Raw genomic sequence first — 18,831 nt, 5'->3', positions numbered from 1 at the left:
TACTTTGGGGGGGAAATATGAAATTAATTTTCTGAATTTTTCCTTAAAATGTCATGATATTGGAAAAAGATGCATTTTTGAACATGTAGTTAGCACCAATTAATGAAGAGAAGTGGGTCTGTATTGGGGAAGTCAAAACCTTACTTAGCATGCTCTAGCAGTGTAGAGCTGCCTTTGGGGTGAAAGATAAGAGGGAAGAATGCCAATCTAGTTGTTCTTTGTACAGCTTTAATTTCATTCTATTATTTCTCTTTTTTTTTCATTTTATTATGTCTGAGTGGCTCTTAGACATCGCTTGCCAATGTCATCAGCAGTGAGCATTCTCCCTACGCAGCTCACTTCTAACTCTCTGTTAGCCACAGTTTCCTCCTGCAAATTACCCAAAGATCTAGACACATGGGATCCAGCATTTATCACAGTTCCTGGCACATAGTAGGCACTTAATAAATGTTCATTGCATTGGATTATTGGAGTACAGATGAAGAGTGAGAATAAACCTTAGAGATCATTTAATCCAAATCTCACATTTTAATAATAATGGCTAGCATTTAAACAATACTTTGGGGTTTGCAAAGTATTTTACATAACATCCCAGTTGATACTACAACCCAGAGAGGTAGGTGATATTATTACCCTCATTTCAAAGGAGAGGAAACTGAGGCAGACAAAGATTAAGTGATTTGACAGACACATACAGATAGCACCTGAGGCAGGATGTTAACTCAGGTTTTCCTGACTTCAAGTCCAGCATTCTATCCATTGCAACCACCTAGTGGCCCTGTTTCACAGATGGAGAAATAGAGGCTCAAAGACATGCTCAAGGTCACACAGGTAGAGAAGAGCAGAAGCAGGCTTTGAACCTGGGTCTTTAGACTTACAAAGCCATTGTTCTCTCCCACTGTACTACTAGGTCATCTCTGCTGCCTAATCTCTTCTCTAAAACCATGGATAAAGAAAGGAATATCCCTAATTCTCCAGCATAGATCAATTTTTTATTTCATTTTACCCCTAAAATATTAAAGTTCATGTATATCTAACAATGAATGAATTCCGCTTTTCAATCCTTTCATTCTAAAGGCAGGTGTAAATTTAACAGAAACAGCACTTGGCAGGGGAAAAATCTGAACTTGACAAAAACTGAATTCTTAAATAGAGCTAGGTGCAAGGCTCGTCATCCCCTTATCCCACAGGTGAATCACTAGAGTATTAAATTCCTGACATACTAGATAATTTGCATACTGAAATCAGGACACTCCTCAGAGATGACAAAATCCTGCACTGTTGACATAGGTTGTGTCAACGGGGTACATTTTAATCAGTTTAATAGCTTCCTTAATGGTAATGATGGTGTAAGCATGTGGGTTTTGGTGTGGGGGTGGTAGGGCAGGTTTTGAGTCCATATGCAAAGTGTTCTCAGTTCAAGCCAAACTGACTTTCTTACCATTCCTTCCTTCAACTTGGCACTCCTCCGGGTACAATGGAAAGAGCCTTCATTTCCATAACCCCAAGTAAAATGTAAAGTCCTTGGGGGCATGGATTTTTTTCATTTTTTTTTTGTATCTCCAGAGCTTAACACAAGGGCTAGAATAAACAATTAATGTTTATTTGATATGAATTAATATGGTTCTGGTTCTATCTTGATCTGTTATTGATGAGCCAAATAGATCATAAATTAGTTTGGTCGATAACGAAGTCCCTGTGGGTCCTTTACAATCTAGAAAATGCAGCACCTTGGACTTAACTGGAGAATAACATTCCTAAGGCGAGCTCAGTCAGTGTACTCGGACCAAGCTGTGCAAATTGTGAGAGGATCATAGAATCATAGATTTAACAAGACTGGAAGGAATCTTAAAAGTCATCAAGTCCAATCTTGTCATTTTACAGATGAAGAAATTGAGGCCCAAAGAGTGAGTTGCCCAAGGTCACACATCTGGGATAAGACTTGAAGTCTTCCTCCCTCCTCTCTCCAAGTTCAGTACTCTATCCCCTATACCATGCTCCCCCTGAGACTTTATCTGGCTGCTCCATTTGAGGTCATGTAGAAAAAGAGCTGTCCAGCTCTTTTGTCCTTTGGAAATGCACACAGTGCAATGATTTTGCAAATTGGACTGCAAAAGCCCTTTTGAACAGGGAGGGACACACACAGAGTCACCCTTCGAGGGAAGAGTTCATAGTGATTAGCTCTAACTCTCCTCCCAGTTTTAATGTAGCTAGGAAGAATGCAGAAAAGTTTCCAGCTTCTCTCTAGAGTAATCCTGTGTAATTGATAGCAAAAAAAAAAAAAAAGCTCAGTCTTAAAGTCTTCCAACCCAAGAGACATCTCCTTGAACTCTAAACCTTTCACCCTGAAACCCCTGCACAGAAGAGACAAAGTAGGAGCTTAGGAAATTCCCCTATTCAGCACCTACTGAACCTATTCCCTATACTCTAACAACAAGGGCCTTCAGGCACTACCAAGTATAGAATAAAGACAGTATTTAAAAGCATTTCTCTCCTTTTTCATATCCTTAGAAACAAATTTATGAATATACAGGAATCACTTCAATTACCAATGTCACCTTCGGGGCAGAGGCTGAAGAAACAAAGTCCTACTACCAAACAATAGTTCTGATAACTAAGGGATCATAACATTGAGAGCTGGTTACTGGGTTCAGCATCTGCTTATTGTGTGGAATCATAGGATTTGGAGAAGAAAGAATCTTAAAGTTCATGGAGTCTAGGAGAGCCGAGACCCAGAGAAGTAATGTGGCAAAGGGGATAGAGGGAATGTCCCATACGTAGTCAGGAAAACCTGACTTGAAATTCCCCCTAAGTCTCATTTTCCTCCTATTTAAAATGAGGAGGGTGATAGCAGTCACCACACAAGGCAGTAAGGATCAAATGAGATAATACAGGAAAAGAAGTCAGCAAAACAAAGTAAAATATAAATGTGAACTAGTATTCTTATTCTTATCTTGACATTTTTCAATGGAATCCAGATAGAAATAGTCCTAAACAAATTGTTATACTATTATCATTCTTTTATATGGAATTTCCTGTGGTACAGGTAGATAAAACATCTATTTATCATCATCATTATCAATTAATTACTAATCAATTAGAAACTGAGTACCTATGAGCCAAATTCCTTTAAGGAAATTACATTATATTGTCGTCATCATCATCATCATCATCATCATCATTTTGCCCCAAATCCCATGGGTAGTTATTTGGAGAGCATGGATTTGAACCTAGATCTTATTCTAAATTTAGTGTTTTTCCCACAACAGACTACTTTAGTAGCTCAGTTTTCCACACTTTGTTCCAAAGACCTACCAGGAAACCTTGTAAACCATTTCATCTTTTTTCATCTAGGTCACGTGATTCTAGTTTTACGGATGGAAGGGACCTAAGAGGTCATCTAGTCCAATTCCCACATTTTACAGAGTAGGAAACTGAAGTCAGGTTCGATCAAGTGATGTTTGAAAGGGAGTAACTGGCAAATCCCAGGTTCAAACCTAGCTCATCAAACTCAAACTCCAGTACCATTCCCACTGTTATTTTTTTTTTGCTCAGAATACAGGAAATTACATTAAATAAGCAAGCTAAACTGTTGACCCTTTTAACATCACATATTTAGGTAACAACAGACATCTTGGCACTGATCAAAAAAAAATGATCTCTTCAATATGTGACTTGAATTAAAGTCTCTTTACATAGGAGGATACTTTCCTTTTTTGTTTTTATTTTTTGAGAACAATCAAACAAAAATTTTTTAAAAAAATAAATAAAGAAGAGAAGAAAAAAAAATCATCTGACTATTCAAAGCCTGTCAGGTTGAAACATTCCCAGGGAGACTGATCCTTTTGATAAAACAAGAGAAACCCTCTGTGCTGTAACTAACGGGACTGGAGAATAATCGCACTAATTACCTTCTCCAGGCAAGTCACTGACTGTGATACTTGGGGGAAAAATCCTTTCAATTAACAGCAAAGTATTCTTAAAGCATCTTACATCAAAATCAGTGCTTCCTGACTTCAGAAAAGTTCGAGTGACAGGGCATTTTAGGAGGGCTTTTTTTTTAAATGTCATAACTGAAGGAGAGAGACAGAGACAGAGAGAGAGAGAGAGAGAGAGAGAGAGAGAGAGAGAGAGAGAGAGAGAGAGAGAGAAAGAAAGAAAGAAAGAAATTGTAAATTAATTAAAACCCGTTCAGAAGACACAGAGCAAAGCTTAGCTAACTGCTATTATTTTAATAAATCTGAAAAAAAAGTGTAAAGGGCTCATTGCAGTTACTTCACTGAACACCCATCCCTCCAAGATGAAAACTATGCTGTGAAAGATGACTCCTGGATTCACAGTTCGGCTCTCAGTCTTTTCACCATCCTTTTTCCTCTTGGAAATAATTGAATCTGAGATGATCACTCTGTAAACAATTAAAAATGGAAATATGTAGCCGCTTCCAGATGTCAAGTAAGATGAAAAAGCACAATATTATGGAACTGAAACGGGGACGGGGGTGGGGCATGAGAATGTTAAAGGAGAAAGGACTTTGCCTAGATATTAAGGAAAAGACAACAGAAGTTTGTGAACATACTCAGTGAGGCACAAAGAGAGTTCGACAAATTGGCACAATTAAAGAGCTAAATGACCCCTTGATGGGGCAAGTAAAGCTCAAGCTTCATCTCTCCACCAAAGAATCCCAATTCTAGGAAACCATTACTCTAATCCATCCGTAAAACTGACAGCACATTTAAAGCAACCTGGACTGAGATGCCAGCATGGCCATGAATCTATCTGGATAGCTGCTTCACCTCTTTGCTACTAGGTTCCAAGGTGGGGAGAAGGGAAGAGACACAAGTGTATACTTTTCAAAGAAAGTTCGAAGCTTTCCCCACCCCTTCCACAAGAAGTTGGAACTTGGCCAAAAGCACTGAATGCCCGAAAGAAACACATCTACTGTCACAGCCGAGTCTGGAAGGAAAATCATTGCCAGCTAAATTCACACCTAGACTCTTTCAGGTAATTAATTATATTTCCCTCCCCTACTCCCTAGATTTCCTATACTTAGCCATACCACCCTGAATTAGCATCATAGGGTCTCAGATTTCAGGCTAGGGAAGATCATCTAGATTTAAATCCCCTCCCCCATTTTATACAGGAGGAAATTAAGTCTATGAGGTTGTGATTTATTCACATTCACACCAGGTAGTAAGTAAGGATTTGAACCAAAGACCTCTGGATGCTGGATCCACCGCAATTATCATAGGATTAAAAGGAACAAGTATTTATTAAGTGCCTACTATATTCGAGGCACTGCTCCGAATGAACATAAATAGTAACTTTCTCTTTTGGCTAGCAATCCTGAGGGTCTTCCCCTCCCAGTTTGATTTTTTTTTTAAATTAAAGGGGCCATTCCTTGACTCACTTCTTAAAGAGGACTATTCACTGAATGGGCATTGCCTCACTCAAAATGAGAACCTGGAAAGACCTTTGCTTAAAAGGGCCAAGGTCTCCCACTTCATCCAGGGCCACCTCCAGTAGTTCTGACCTATATCTTGCCACTGGACCCAGATGGCTCAGGAGGAGAAAGTGAGGCTGGTGATTTTGCACAGCCCTCCCTCACTCAAATCAAAGTCAATTGCAAGTCATGTCATTATCTCCCTGATGTCATGGTCCTCTTCGAGAACGAAGGACAAACTACCACACGAGTGCTTTACAAATATTAATTCATTTGATCCTACCATAGATTTAGAGACGAAAGCACCTTATAGGTCACCTAATTCAACTCCTTTATTTCCAGATGAGGCAACTGATGGCCAGAGAGGCTGTGTCTTGAGCAAGATCACACAGTTAATAAGTGGCAGAGCTAAGATTCAAACCCAGATCCTATGACCCCAAATGCAGCCATCTTTCTACTCTACCCCACTGCTTCCCTTAAGGATTATGTCAGTCAGCTGGACACAGTAAGAACCACATCACATCACATCCGAAAGAATGTGTTGATTTAGTCCTCCAGCTTGCTTTCTTACAGAAGCACAATACCTGGTACCGTGGGACAGGGGAGTTGGGAGTCAGAGGACCTGGATTTGAATCCTGCTTATATCATGGTGGACAAGTAACTTACTTTTTCCATTTTCCATCTGGAAAATGAGGGGTTTGGATTCAGTGATGTCCAGAGGTGTCTTTCAGCAATGAATTCATGACGCTAAGAATATCTGCTTTTATAAAAATTCACATTTATATAGCAAACACTCTACTTTGTAAGGGAAGTTCTATAACTGTCCCCATTTTACAGATGAGGAAACTGAGGTTAAGTGGGTTTTCTCATGATTTATAGCATCAGGTTATTCTTTCATTCCCAACAAAAGGTGCTCACAAGCAGTTTTCGACTCCTTCAGGTCAGACTGATGGGAGGCAATCCAATCAGAATTCAATTCAGCCATCCAATAGCACATCCAACAGCGGAAAGGGCATCACGGGGTCACGATATCTCAGCCAGAAGACCAGTGGAGGGAGGGAAAGAACACTGGCCTCAGGGCCAGGAGTGGCGGAGGCCCAACTCAGACCTCTGGCATCTGGCCAGCTGTGGGCCAATGTGGAAGTCACCGCCTCTCCGGACTTGTTTCCTCACTCCCTTTGTAAAACGAATGTGACACCCGTAGCGTCTCACAAGGTTGATGTGAGGACCGAATGAAACAATGAACGTAAGCTAACACTAACATAAAGTTTCATTCTGCTCCTGACTCCATCACTAACTAGCTTTATGACTGGGCCAATCATTGCCCCTCTGTGGGCCTCAGTTTCCAAAACTGTAAAACAAGGTTGGTCTACAGGACTTCTATGGTCCCAGTGTCTAAAATGGCCAAAAAGGGAACGGCAGATAGGGGAACATATCTTTTCCCACTGGATTTTTCCTAAAAACCACGTGAAAAACGGAAGCTCAGATAGGTTAATACATGGTATTTTAAAGTGTCCATTTTAAATTGTGCATAATATTTTGCCTATATTACTATCTCATTTAAGTCTCACAATTACCTTATGAGGGAGGGAATGCAATAATTATTATGTACTTTTTACAAATAAGGAAACTGTGTGAGGCTCAGAGAGGCTGACATGGTCACAGAGATACTATTAGAGGAAGGCTTTGAATCTAGGTCTTTCTGCCCATCCTGTGTAGCTCGCATCTTTGTCTTTAATAAATTTGTCACGGGGGGCCAACTAATATTCTATACTCCTTCCTTTTCTATGTAGCATTTTTAAATTTTACTTTTTTTTTCAGTTAGCAAACATTTATTTTCTCCCTTTCCCACTTCTTCCCTCCAATGGTGGAAAATAATTAAGATATGAAAAATCCTTGTAAAAATTTTACATAGTCGAACAAACAAATTCCCACATCGGCCATGTCCAAAAATGTCTATCTCATATTGCACCATGAGCCCATCACATCTGTGTCAGAAGGTGGGGAGCAGGCTTCATCTTCAATCTGTTGTAATCACAATTGGCCATTGTGTTGATCAGAGTACTCTTCAAAGTGTTTCAAAAAGGTGTTCATCCTTACAATGTTGCTATTGTATAGACTATTTTTCTGGTTCTGCTTACTTCATTCTGCATCAGTTATACAAATATACACAAAAAGATACAAATCTCTCCAGGTTTTTTTTAAATCACCCTTTTCAATATTTCTTATATCAGAACAGTATTCTATCATATTCATATTATCATAATTTATTCAGCCTTTTTCTGAAATGATGTCCCCTCTCTTGGTTCAAAGTTCTCTGCCACTACAAAAAGAATTGCTGTAAGTATGTTTGTACATACAGGCCCTCTCCTCTTTCTTTAATCTCTTTAAGATATAGGCCTAGTATTGATATCACTGGGTCAAAGGTATGCACATTTTAATAACTTTGGGCCTTTCTGGACCGGCTGAACCAACTGACATCCCCATCAACAGTGCCTGTTTTCCTGAAGCTTCTCCAACATTTGTTATTTTCTTTTGTCTTCTTTGTCTACAATGTGACAGGTATAAGGGGAAACCTCAAAGTTACTTTAATTTTCATTTCTTTAATTATTAGTGATTTAAAACATGTTTTCCACACAGCTGTTGATAGATTAGATTTCTTCCCTAGAAAATTGCTTGCTCATATCCTTTAACTGTTTATCATTTGGAGTGTAGTTCTTATTCTTATAAATTTGAATTCATTCCATATGTATCTTAGAAATGAGATTCTTATCAGAAAAACTTGCTACAAAGATTTTTTCCCTACAGTTAGCCATTTCCCATCCAGTTGTAGTTGCACTGGTTTTGTTTGTACAGAGACTTTAATCCTATGTAATCAAAACCATCCATCTTACCTTCTATGGTTCTCGCTATCCCATGTTTGAGCATGAGCTCTTCCTCTACCCATAGATCAGAAAGGATATTTTCCCCTTTCTCCTCTAATGTATTTGTCTTGTGACCTTTAATTTCTAAATCATGTCAAAACAATAAGGGCTACTATGTATCAGGGATGAGGATACAAAGAAAGATATAAATAATCCCTGCCCTCAAGGAGCTCACAATCTGAAGGGAAGAGACAACACGCAAACAACTACGCACAAACAAGATATAGGCAGGACAAACTGGAGATGATCTCAGAAGGCAGGCACTAACACTGAGGAGGACCCGGAAAGTCTGCTTCTCAGAAGGTGGGATTTAAGCTGACCCTTGAAAGAATCCAGGAAAGCCAGGCTGCAGAAACAAGGAGGAGGCAGAGAATTCTAAGAATTTATTCCTTTTAAGCTTATTGTGATAGATGGGTGAGGTGTACATCTACACCTACTTTCTGCCAGACTACTTTCTGGTTTTCCAGGTTCCTTTCTTAAATCCTCTACCTTTGGAAATTCAAGTTGTAGAGAGTGGGCTCTTGTGCACTACCTGCTCTCAACTATTGTGTCCAATATTTCCAGACTGTGGGCCATGGACCCACTTCCCTCCCCAAACACACACAAACATCGCCCCCGGAATGAGGTGGGAGAGCCAGCCTTTATTTTAAGGCATCCACAGATCCATAAATAAATGAACAGAGAGAAAGGCAGGATGACATAGGGGATAGAACAAGGAACAACAGTTGTTGGATGGTGGATGAATCTCAACCTTCCCATGCCCCAGTTTCCTCATTTGCAAAAGGGAGAACTGGTCACTTCTAGTTCTAAAGCTGTGATCCTAACACCTTCTGGAGACGGAAAAATATCTCTGATATGCACTTGTTACTGTTTTCCAAATGTTCATGGATGCCATTAATAACAAACCTGACCCTATAGGACCCATCAGGAACCTATCAGAAGGCAAATTCTCCATTTTCTTTTAGACCCCAATAAAATGCCAATTCATTGAAAAGTATCATTGGATATAGAGAAGATTTTTGTTATCATGTATTTCTCAATATAGAGGTGTACTTTTTTTAATATTAAAAGGAGATCCTTAATCTCAAAAATGTTTGGAACTATTAGTTCTAGTCCTATTGTCTCACTCTACAGCTGGAGCAACTGAGGGCCAGAGGAGTAAAGTCACTTAGTCACATGACAGGCTACTTCCAGGGTAAGTCTTTTCATTCCTGATCTATCCACTAGACCATTAGTCCATGTCAAATCTGATCATTCTAATCACATGTAACACTAGATATGAGTCCAAGGCCTCTTGCAATGAAGCCAAAAAACTGGATAACATATGATATGGAAGAGGTGTCTTGATCTTACCATGCTGGGCTAATCTAAGGACCCAAAGTAACTGCCTAGGCATCTGCTTAACACATCGGTCGGGCAAATGGCAAAACAGCCAATTTGGGATACATATATAGTCATAGCCAATAGATGAAAGTGTCCTCAATTTATTTTGTGTTTAATATAAAAAAAAATCTTAAAGCCTTTTAAAATAGTTCCAAGTGCATGAGTCATACAGGACACAGATGATGAGTAGATTTTTTTAAATTACAGTCTAGACACTTGCCATTTCAAGTTGCCTAGCACTTCCTACTCTGACTAAACTAATCCAGGAAGACTTGTCAGATCTATATGATGCAGAAAAGCCACCCAAGAGAAAATGCTTCATGACCTTCAGTGAGCTAGAAGTCTGCTCCATGAACACTTGATTGGATGGTGGGCATCCAGCTCAAGGACTCTAAATCTTCCTGTGTGTTTACAGTAACAAACTTAAGAAAAATCCTCATTGAATAGCAATGAATTCATCACTGGAAGTATTAGTGACCTTGTAACTTTCCACTCAAGAAGCTCCCATCTGTATTTCCAGGCAATCTGTACATTGTTGTCCTTCATGCCAAACAAACAGACATGGTGGCTATTTCTCATAGACAATGTGCCATCCCCTTTCTTGTGCCTTTGCATTAACCATCTGCCATGCTTTGAATGCATTCCATACTCACCTCCAATGAATGGAATCCCTAGTTTAGCTGCCTTCAAGATGCAGGAACCACTTCTTACAGAAAACCTATCCTGATCTTCCCAGGCTAGCCAAAGACATTGCTTTGATCATCTACACATCTATCTTATACTTAATTTCTTGTGTATACTTTATTTTTCATCTCACTCCACAAAAGAATGGAAGCTCTTTGAAGGAAGAGTCTTTTGTTTTTTTTTAATCTTAGTATGTATGTATGTATGTATGTATGCATGTATGTATGTATGTATGTATGTATGTATATCCAGATGAGGAAACTGAGGCAAACAGGGTTAAGTGACTTGCCCAGGGTCACACAGCTAAGTGTCTGAGACCAGATTTGAACTCAGGAAGATGAGTCTTCCTGACTCCAGGCTCAATACTCAGAGGGAAGGCACAATATGAAAGAAAACCAGGAAAGGTCTCCTGCAGAAGATGAGATTTGAGCAGTCTTAAAGAAAGCCTGAAAATCCATGAGGCCAGAATGAGGAGAGACACCTCTATCTTTTATGTGTCTAGTTATGTATCTGTGATCTCTTCTGTTAAACTGTAAACTTGAGAGGAAAGGGCTGGTTTTGCCTTTTCTCTGTCTCATCAGTACCTGGCACGTTCCTAAATGCTTACAGATTGGCTGATTGATCTGAGTTCTGCCACTTGTTATCTGTGTCACAAGAATGCCATTGGATTAGACAAGCCTTAAGGTCTCTTCCAACTTTGAAGTTCTATGGCTATTTTAAAGACGATTCGTGAGAATTCAGGGAGGTTTCTGGTAGATGGTGGTGAGGTTTCTGAAATGACTCAGCAGTATTCCCCACTCCTCAGAATGCTAACAAAACAAAACAATAAGATAAAGGCTGTTCTTCCAACTCACTGATTTCATTTAGATGGTTTCATTTCTTAACTACACATTGGTCAAAAGCGGGATACCCATGCAACTCAACAATCATTCTTTCATGAACTGAGCCATATATCTGATAGCTTCCAGTATATTTATGTGCCATACCGAACCAGGAGCCTTTGAGCCTATAATGCCAAATACAATCACAATTGGAAAGGGCACTGCTGATAACAGCAAAAGGATAACACATATAGTACATAACAAACAGGTGATGATGATGATGACGATGACGATGACGATGACGACGATGCTAACAGCGAAACAACTCCTCTTCACATGTATATGGTGCTTTTAGGGTTTAGAGGGAAGCACACTGTACCATCTCATTTGATCTTCACAATGCTGTTTGCAAGTTTCTGTTTACAAGGATCATTTTTTTTAGTTCTTTGTTGTGTTTTCCAGCATGTTTTTTTTTAATTAAATTTTATTTCATTTCACATCTGCATTGTCCCCCTCCTAAGTGCTTAGCACTGTGCTTGGCACATAGTAGGTGCTTAATAAATGCTTATTCCATTCCCTTCCTCACACCCAACTGGGAAAGAAAAGCAAAACCCCTGGTCCAAATACATATAGTCAAGCAAAGTAAATTCACTCAGTGGCCATGTTTAGTATGCTTTCGCAACTTAGAAAACAGGCAGTATGGCATAACAGATAGCAACCATCCTTCAATCTAGGAAGCCCTCGTTCATTTCCCCCCTCACGCACTGGTGGTAAGAGCCTTGAGTAAAGTGCAACCTGTCAGTGCTCTATGACTTTACGTTACAGAAGAGGTGCTGATGTGCACCTATTCATAGATCCAGTTACTATCCATAGAAACTAAAGGAAATAGCTACCCTAGCCTGAGACTCTGGTGTGGAAGATTCTGATGGGAATTGGTCATTGAGATCCCATTCCCAATAAATGGGATTGGACCTAATAGCTTCTGAGATCTCTTCCAGCTCTGATCCTATGGTCTCAGGAAACTGTTAACTCATTCATAACTTAGTAGATAAATACTAGAGAATTGTCTGTGACACAGAAGCTTAGTGACTTCCCCATATCACATAGCTACTAAGAACCAATCAATCAATAAACATTTAGTAAGTGCCTACTATGTGTCAGGCACTGCTAAGCACTGGGGTGACAAAGAGAAATAAAACTAAGAACCAATCAATCAATAAACATTTAGTAAGTGCCTACCATGTGTGGGCACTGCGCTAAGCACTGGGGAGACAAAAAGAGATAAAAGACAATTCCTGCCCTCAAGGAGCTTATGATCTAATAGTATCAGTGGAGAATATAAACCCAAGTCTTCCTGACTCCAAATCCCAGCTGTCTATCTACTATATCAGTATGCCCCTAGATATTATCTCTCCAAAGGTCTAATTAAATATCTCATGTGATAGACAAAAGGAGAAAAAGGAAGAGAGAGAGGAGAGAGATCAAGATTAGAGAGAGAGAGAGAGAGAGAGAGAGAGAGAGAGAGAGAGAGAGAGAGAGAGAGAGAAGAGAGAGAGAGAGAGAGAGAGAGAGAAAGTTCTGAGCCCTAATCATTTGGCTCCATCGATATCTCACTTTATGACACTGGGAAGCCATTAACAATGGTAAGATGTATTTATGAGCAACTACTACTAGTCAGAACGCTTTAAGCACCCCATTTCCCCAACCTGGAAGGAAATCTTCTTGGACTCAACAGACAAGGTTAGTCTCCCACAGTCTCTCTGATGGTACCCTCCCACTTCCACTACCCACACTCAGAGACCTCGGGCTTTGAACTTTTCTCTCTACTTTCTTCCTATCCAAACTTATTCTTTGCCAAGAGAGGAAGAATTTGATAAATGGTTCCCCACTAAGGTACTAAGGACTCCTCAGATGTACTATGGTACCCTTTCCAGGGATATGAGAATTTTAACAGAGAAGAAAGCTTGACAACAAGAGAAGGAGGTCTGAGAGGAACAGAAGCAACAGGCCAATGGGAAAAGGTGGGTTCGGTTAGGGTTTGGGGTTTGGGGGTTTTTTTTTGAGGGTTTATTGGTTTTCCTCAAATTATTATGCTACAAAGACCACAAGTGACATCACTTATTCTGACCAAGGGTGCCTGCACAGCCCTACCAAAAATGATCACTCAATAAGCCCTTTATAAAATGTCAATTATGTGCCAGGCACTCTGCTAAGTATTGGGGGTGCAAAGATTCAAATAAAACAGTTCCTGCCTTCAAGATACATTCTGTCAAGGGGGATGGCAACTAAGCGTGAGATGAGATACACCAAAGAAAAACTGGCCCAAGGATTACAACAGCAGCTACAACAAACAAATTCTAAGGGTCTATTAGGTATGCATCAGTTGCGTATCTAGGGTGAGTTTTGGCTCAACAAAAACAACAAAAACATAAGTATTGAAATTATGACAAAACTATAAACACAAATACTTATGTATATAATGGGGAAGAGGGCACTCCTGATCCACTGACTCTCACCTACACACACACACACACACACACACACACACACACACACAATTGATGAAATGGCCTATTAGAGACAAAGAGATGTTGATGTTGCTACAATTTATAATCCCTTCAGGGAGTGCAAGGAAATTCTCCACCTTATAATTAGATAGGCAGGTTGCCAATCAGCCATAACCCTGGTGGCCTTTAAAAAGCTAATTCACCAACTATAAAGCCAGTGAAAAGAAGAGAGCTTTGTGAAGGGTGATCCTTGGCAGCCAAGAAGAATTGTTGTTCAGTCATTTTTCAGTTGTACCGACACTTCATGACCCCATTTGGGGTTTTCTTTGCAGAGATACTGGAGGGGTTTGCCATTTCCTTCTCCAGCTCATTTTACAGATGAGGAAACTGGGGCAAATAGGGTTAAGTGACTTGCCCAGGATCACACAGCTAGTAAGTGTCTGAGACTGGATTTGAACTCAGGAAAAGGAATCTTCCTGACTCCAGGCCTGGCACTCTATCCACTGTGCCACCTAGCTGCTCCAGTCAAGAGGAAATCCACTCACAAAGGAGGAGCCTCACCTTGAGAGAGGCTTTTCCCTTGTGCCACTATCATGGAGCAGTGGAAATGAGGGAGATTTTCTTTCTTCTTCCCACAATACAGTCACGGCACTTTGTAGCTCAGGTATTCACTCAGCAGAAGACATCACAGCCATCAGGGAACAGGCTGTTGGGGAGGGAGCAGGTCAAGAAGAATGACAGTAGAGGTAGCTCCAAGGAGAGTGATCACTGGCAACAGAAAAGAAAGCCAATTATGGATTCAAGACCGAATTAGGCCCAGTTGTTGAGAATCAAGCTCAAGACAGGAGGTCCTCGAGTCCTGAAAAGTGACCTGTCCAGCAGATACTGCACCCAGACAAGTGGCATAAAATTATCATGAGAAAATAAAGGATACTGGCTTACCAAATTCTTTTTATGATACAATATGGTGTTGGAACCTAAACCAGGAACAGTCAAAATAGAGAAAGAAAATTATAGACCAATTTCTCTAATGAATATAGATGCAAAAATTTTAAACAAAATACTAGCAAGTAGATTGCAGCAACTTATCACAAGAATAATACACTATGACCAGGTAGGATTTATACCAGGAATGCAGGGTTGGTTCAATATTAGGAAAATTATCAGCATCACTGAACATATCAACAACAAAACCAACAGAAACCACATGATCATCTCAATAGATGCAGAAAAAGCTTTTGATAAAATACAACACCCATTCCTATTAAAAACACTAGAAAGCATAGGTATAAATGGAGTCTTCCTTAAAATAAAAATAGCATCTATCTAAAACCTTCAGCAAGCATTATATGTAATGGGGACAGGCTAGAAGCATTTCCAATAAGATCGGGGGTGAAACAAGGATGTCCATTATCACCACTGTTATTCAATATTGTACTGGAAACCTTAGCTTTAGCAATAAGAGAAGAAAAAGAAATTGAAGGCATTAGAATAGGCAAAGAAGAAACAAAGCTATCACTCTTTGCAGATGACATGATGATATACTTAGAGAATCCTAGAGAATCAAGTAAAAAACTACTTGAAATAATAAACAACTTTAGCAAAGTTGCAGGCTATAAAATAAACCCACATAAATCATCAGCATTTCTATATATTACCAACAAAGCCCAACAGCAAGAGATAGAGAAAATCCCATTTAAACTTACTGTAGACATTATAAAATATTTAGGAGTCTACCTCCTGAAACAAACCCAGGAACTCTATGAACACAATTACAAAACACTTTTCACACAAATAAAATCAGATCTAAATAATTGGAAAAACATCAGTTGCTCATGGGTAGGCCGAGCTAATATAATAAAAATGACAATCCTACCTAAGCTAATTTACTTATTCAGTGCCATACCAATCAAACTACCAAAAATTATTTTATAGAGTTAGAAAAAATAATAACAAGATTCATTTGGAAAAACAAAAGGTCCAGAATATCAAAGGAACTAATGAAAAGAAATGCAGGGGAAGGTGGCCTAGCAATTCCAGATCTTAAATTGTATTATAAAGCAGCAATCATCAAAACTGCTTGGTACTGGCTAAGAAATAGGGAGGTGGATCAGTGGAATAGGTTAAATATGCAAGACACAGTAGTCAATGACTATAGTAATCTATTATTTGATAAACCCAAAGACCCCAGCTTCTGGGATAAGAACCCACTCTTTGAAAAAAACTGCTGGGAAAACTGGAAAAGAGTATGGCAGAAACTAGGCATAGACCCAAATCTCACACCATATACCAAAATAAAGTCAAAATGGGTTCAGGACTTAGATATAAAGGCTGATACCATAAGTAAACTGGGAGAACAAGGAATAGTTTACCTATCAGATCTATGGAGAACAGAAGAATTCATGACCAAACAGGAGATAGAGAACATTATGCAAAATGGATAATTTTGATTACATTAAATTGAAAAGTTTTTGCACAAACAAAGCCAATGCAACTAAGATTAGAAGGAAGGTAGAAAATTGGGAAAGAATTTTTACAACCAGTCTCTCTGATAAAGGCCTCATTTCTAAAAATATAGAGAATTAAGACAAATTTATAAGAATACAAGCCATTCCCAATTGATAAATGGTCAAAGGATATGAACAGACAGTTCTCAGATGAAGAAATTAAAGCCATCTATAGTCATATGAAAAAATGCTCTAAATCGTTATTGATTAGAGAAATGCAAATCAAAACAACTCTGAGGTGCCACATCACACCTATCAGATTGGCCAACATGACAAAACAGGAAAATGATAAATGTTGGAGAGGATGTGGGAAAATTGGAACGCTAATACATTGTTGGTGGAGTTGTGAAATGATCCAACCATTTTGGAGAACAATTTGGAACTATGCCCAAAGGGCTACAAAAATGTGCATACCCTTTGATCCAGCAATAGCACTTCTAGGGCTATATCCCAAAGAGATCAAACAAATGGGAAAAGGACCCACATGTACAAAAATATTCATAGCAGCTCTTTTTGTGGTGGCAAAGAATTGGAAATTGAGAGGATGCCCATCAATTGGGGAATGGCTGAGCAAGTTGTGGTATATGAATGTAATGGAATACTATTGTGCTATAAGAAATGATGAACAGGCTGACTTCAGAAAAACCTGGAAAGACTTATATGGTCTGATGCTGAGTGAAGTGAGCAGAACCAAGAGGACTTTGTACACAATAATAGCCATGTTATGTGATGACTAAGAATGTTAAACTGAACCCTTCTCAGCATTATGAGGATGTAAGACATCTCCAGAGGCCTCGGGATGGAAAATGCTGTCCACATCCAAAGAAAGAACTATGGAAGTCGAATTGCTCTCACTTACTTTTACCTTCTGTTGAGTTTTGTTTCATCTTTCTGATGGTTCCTCCTATTGGTTTTAATTTTTACTTACAACTTCACTAATGTGAAAATATGTTTAATGGGTATGTAAATGTAAAGCCTATATCAGATTGTGCACCGTCTTGGGGAGGGTGGGGGGAAGGAAAAGGGAGAAAAATTTTCAACTCAAAAGCATGTGGAAAAAAAAATTTAGAAAGAAAAATTAAAAAAAAAAAGAAAAAAAGAAAAAAAAGGATATTGGGACCTTGTAGCCTCATAGGTACCTGTGTGTCTCACTTACCAGAGTCCTTAATGTGTACACCTACTCTTACCACTGACCTTGTGCCTATTTGTGGGAGAGTGTACCCCAACTATATGGCTGAATGGTTTCCTATTACTTTGCATTGGGCAAGTCACATTTACTAGCTCACTATGAAAGGAGAATGGAGTCAGCTTGGGGCTCAGTGGATAGAGTGCTAGGACTGGAGTCAGGAAGACCTGATTTCAAATCCAGTCTGAAACACTTGCCAGTTGTGTGACCCTGGGCAAAGCGACTTAACCTCTATTTCCCTCACTCCACTGGAGAAGGAAACGGCAAACCACTCCAGTATCTTTGCCAAGAAAACTCCATGGACAGTACTGGTGTGCTATGGTCCACAGGGTGACGAAGACTCAGACATGACTGAACGAGCGAACAACAAATTAAAGGACAATACACTGGTGGGAGGCTATGACCTATCGTTCTAGGAGTACAGACCCACACTCAGTACCTTTGAACGTGCATTTCCGCCCCCTAAATCCCGTAGAGCAACTTGCAATCTGTAAGTGCCAAGTGTGGCGAGAGGGACCCCAGAGAGTGCATTACACTTCGTTTTCATTATCACAGGGTGATGGGTATACATATTACCCATCAAGTTGGAGATGGATATATTACACAACTGCAACCACTGCTGCACTAAGATGTCTTATAACATCGTAGAAAAGATAAGCAATGAAAGGACATTCCATAAAATTGAAGATTCTGGAGAGCTGGGACAATTCAGTTCTTGCCTCTGTATCCCCAGGGCTTTGCACAGAGGAGATGCTTGATATATGTGTGAGGACTGAATCAATGAATGAATGAATGAGTGAATGAATGAAGCAAATATATTGGGCACAGGCTCGCCATTTAGGGAACATAGAGCAAAATGAACTAGGTGGAAGCTTAGCACAAAGAACTAATGCTACATTGGGGGCACCTAGGTGGTGCAGTAGATGGATCACTGGCCCTGGAGTCAGGAGGACCTGAGTTCAAATCTGGCCTCAGACATGTAACACTTACCAGCTGTGTGACTCTGGGCAAGTCACTTAACCCCAATTGCCTAGCCAAAAACAAACAAGCAAACAAAAAAAAAATTAATGCAACATTTCCAAAAGCTCTGGTGAGCAACCTGGTTGAAAAGGAGAAACAAAAATTAAACTGTTAAAGATTCTATATATTTTCTACATTAGATATTTTAAATCCATTTCAACTTATAAATATCTTTTAAGGGTCTACCTGATAAAGGCCCAGAGGAGATTAACAGAGTGGCACTGCATGGTTCAAATACTAGCTCTGCCATTTATACTCAGGGCTCTTTGGGGAAGGCATTCTTCTCTTGGCACCTCAGTTTCACCAGCTGTAGAATGATGGGTTCAGACTGGATGACCTAGAAGGTCCCTTTCCAACTC

The 18,831-nt window shown here is 39.5% G+C and overlaps 1 protein-coding gene across 10 annotated transcripts in view; it reads right to left on the bottom strand.

The window, feature by feature from the left end:
• The window catches only part of MITF (melanocyte inducing transcription factor), a 273,400-nt gene that overhangs the window by 104,589 nt on the left and 149,980 nt on the right, over nt 1-18,831 (bottom strand). For 2 of the 10 annotated variants that reach the window (XM_078152144.1, XM_021007558.2), the window contains exon 2: nt 14,321-14,527. The exons of the other annotated variants lie outside the window; for them this stretch is intronic. The gene's annotated coding sequence lies outside the window, so the exon portion shown is untranslated. The remainder of the gene's footprint in view (nt 1-14,320; nt 14,528-18,831) is intronic. 10 annotated transcript variants of the gene reach the window in all.

This window comes from Phascolarctos cinereus, unplaced genomic scaffold (assembly GCF_003287225.1).
Source record: "Phascolarctos cinereus isolate Bilbo 61053 unplaced genomic scaffold, phaCin_HiC Scaffold_4;HRSCAF=312, whole genome shotgun sequence".
Lineage (NCBI taxonomy): Eukaryota > Metazoa > Chordata > Mammalia > Diprotodontia > Phascolarctidae > Phascolarctos > Phascolarctos cinereus.
This window is presented reverse-complemented; position numbering and strand designations above follow the sequence as displayed.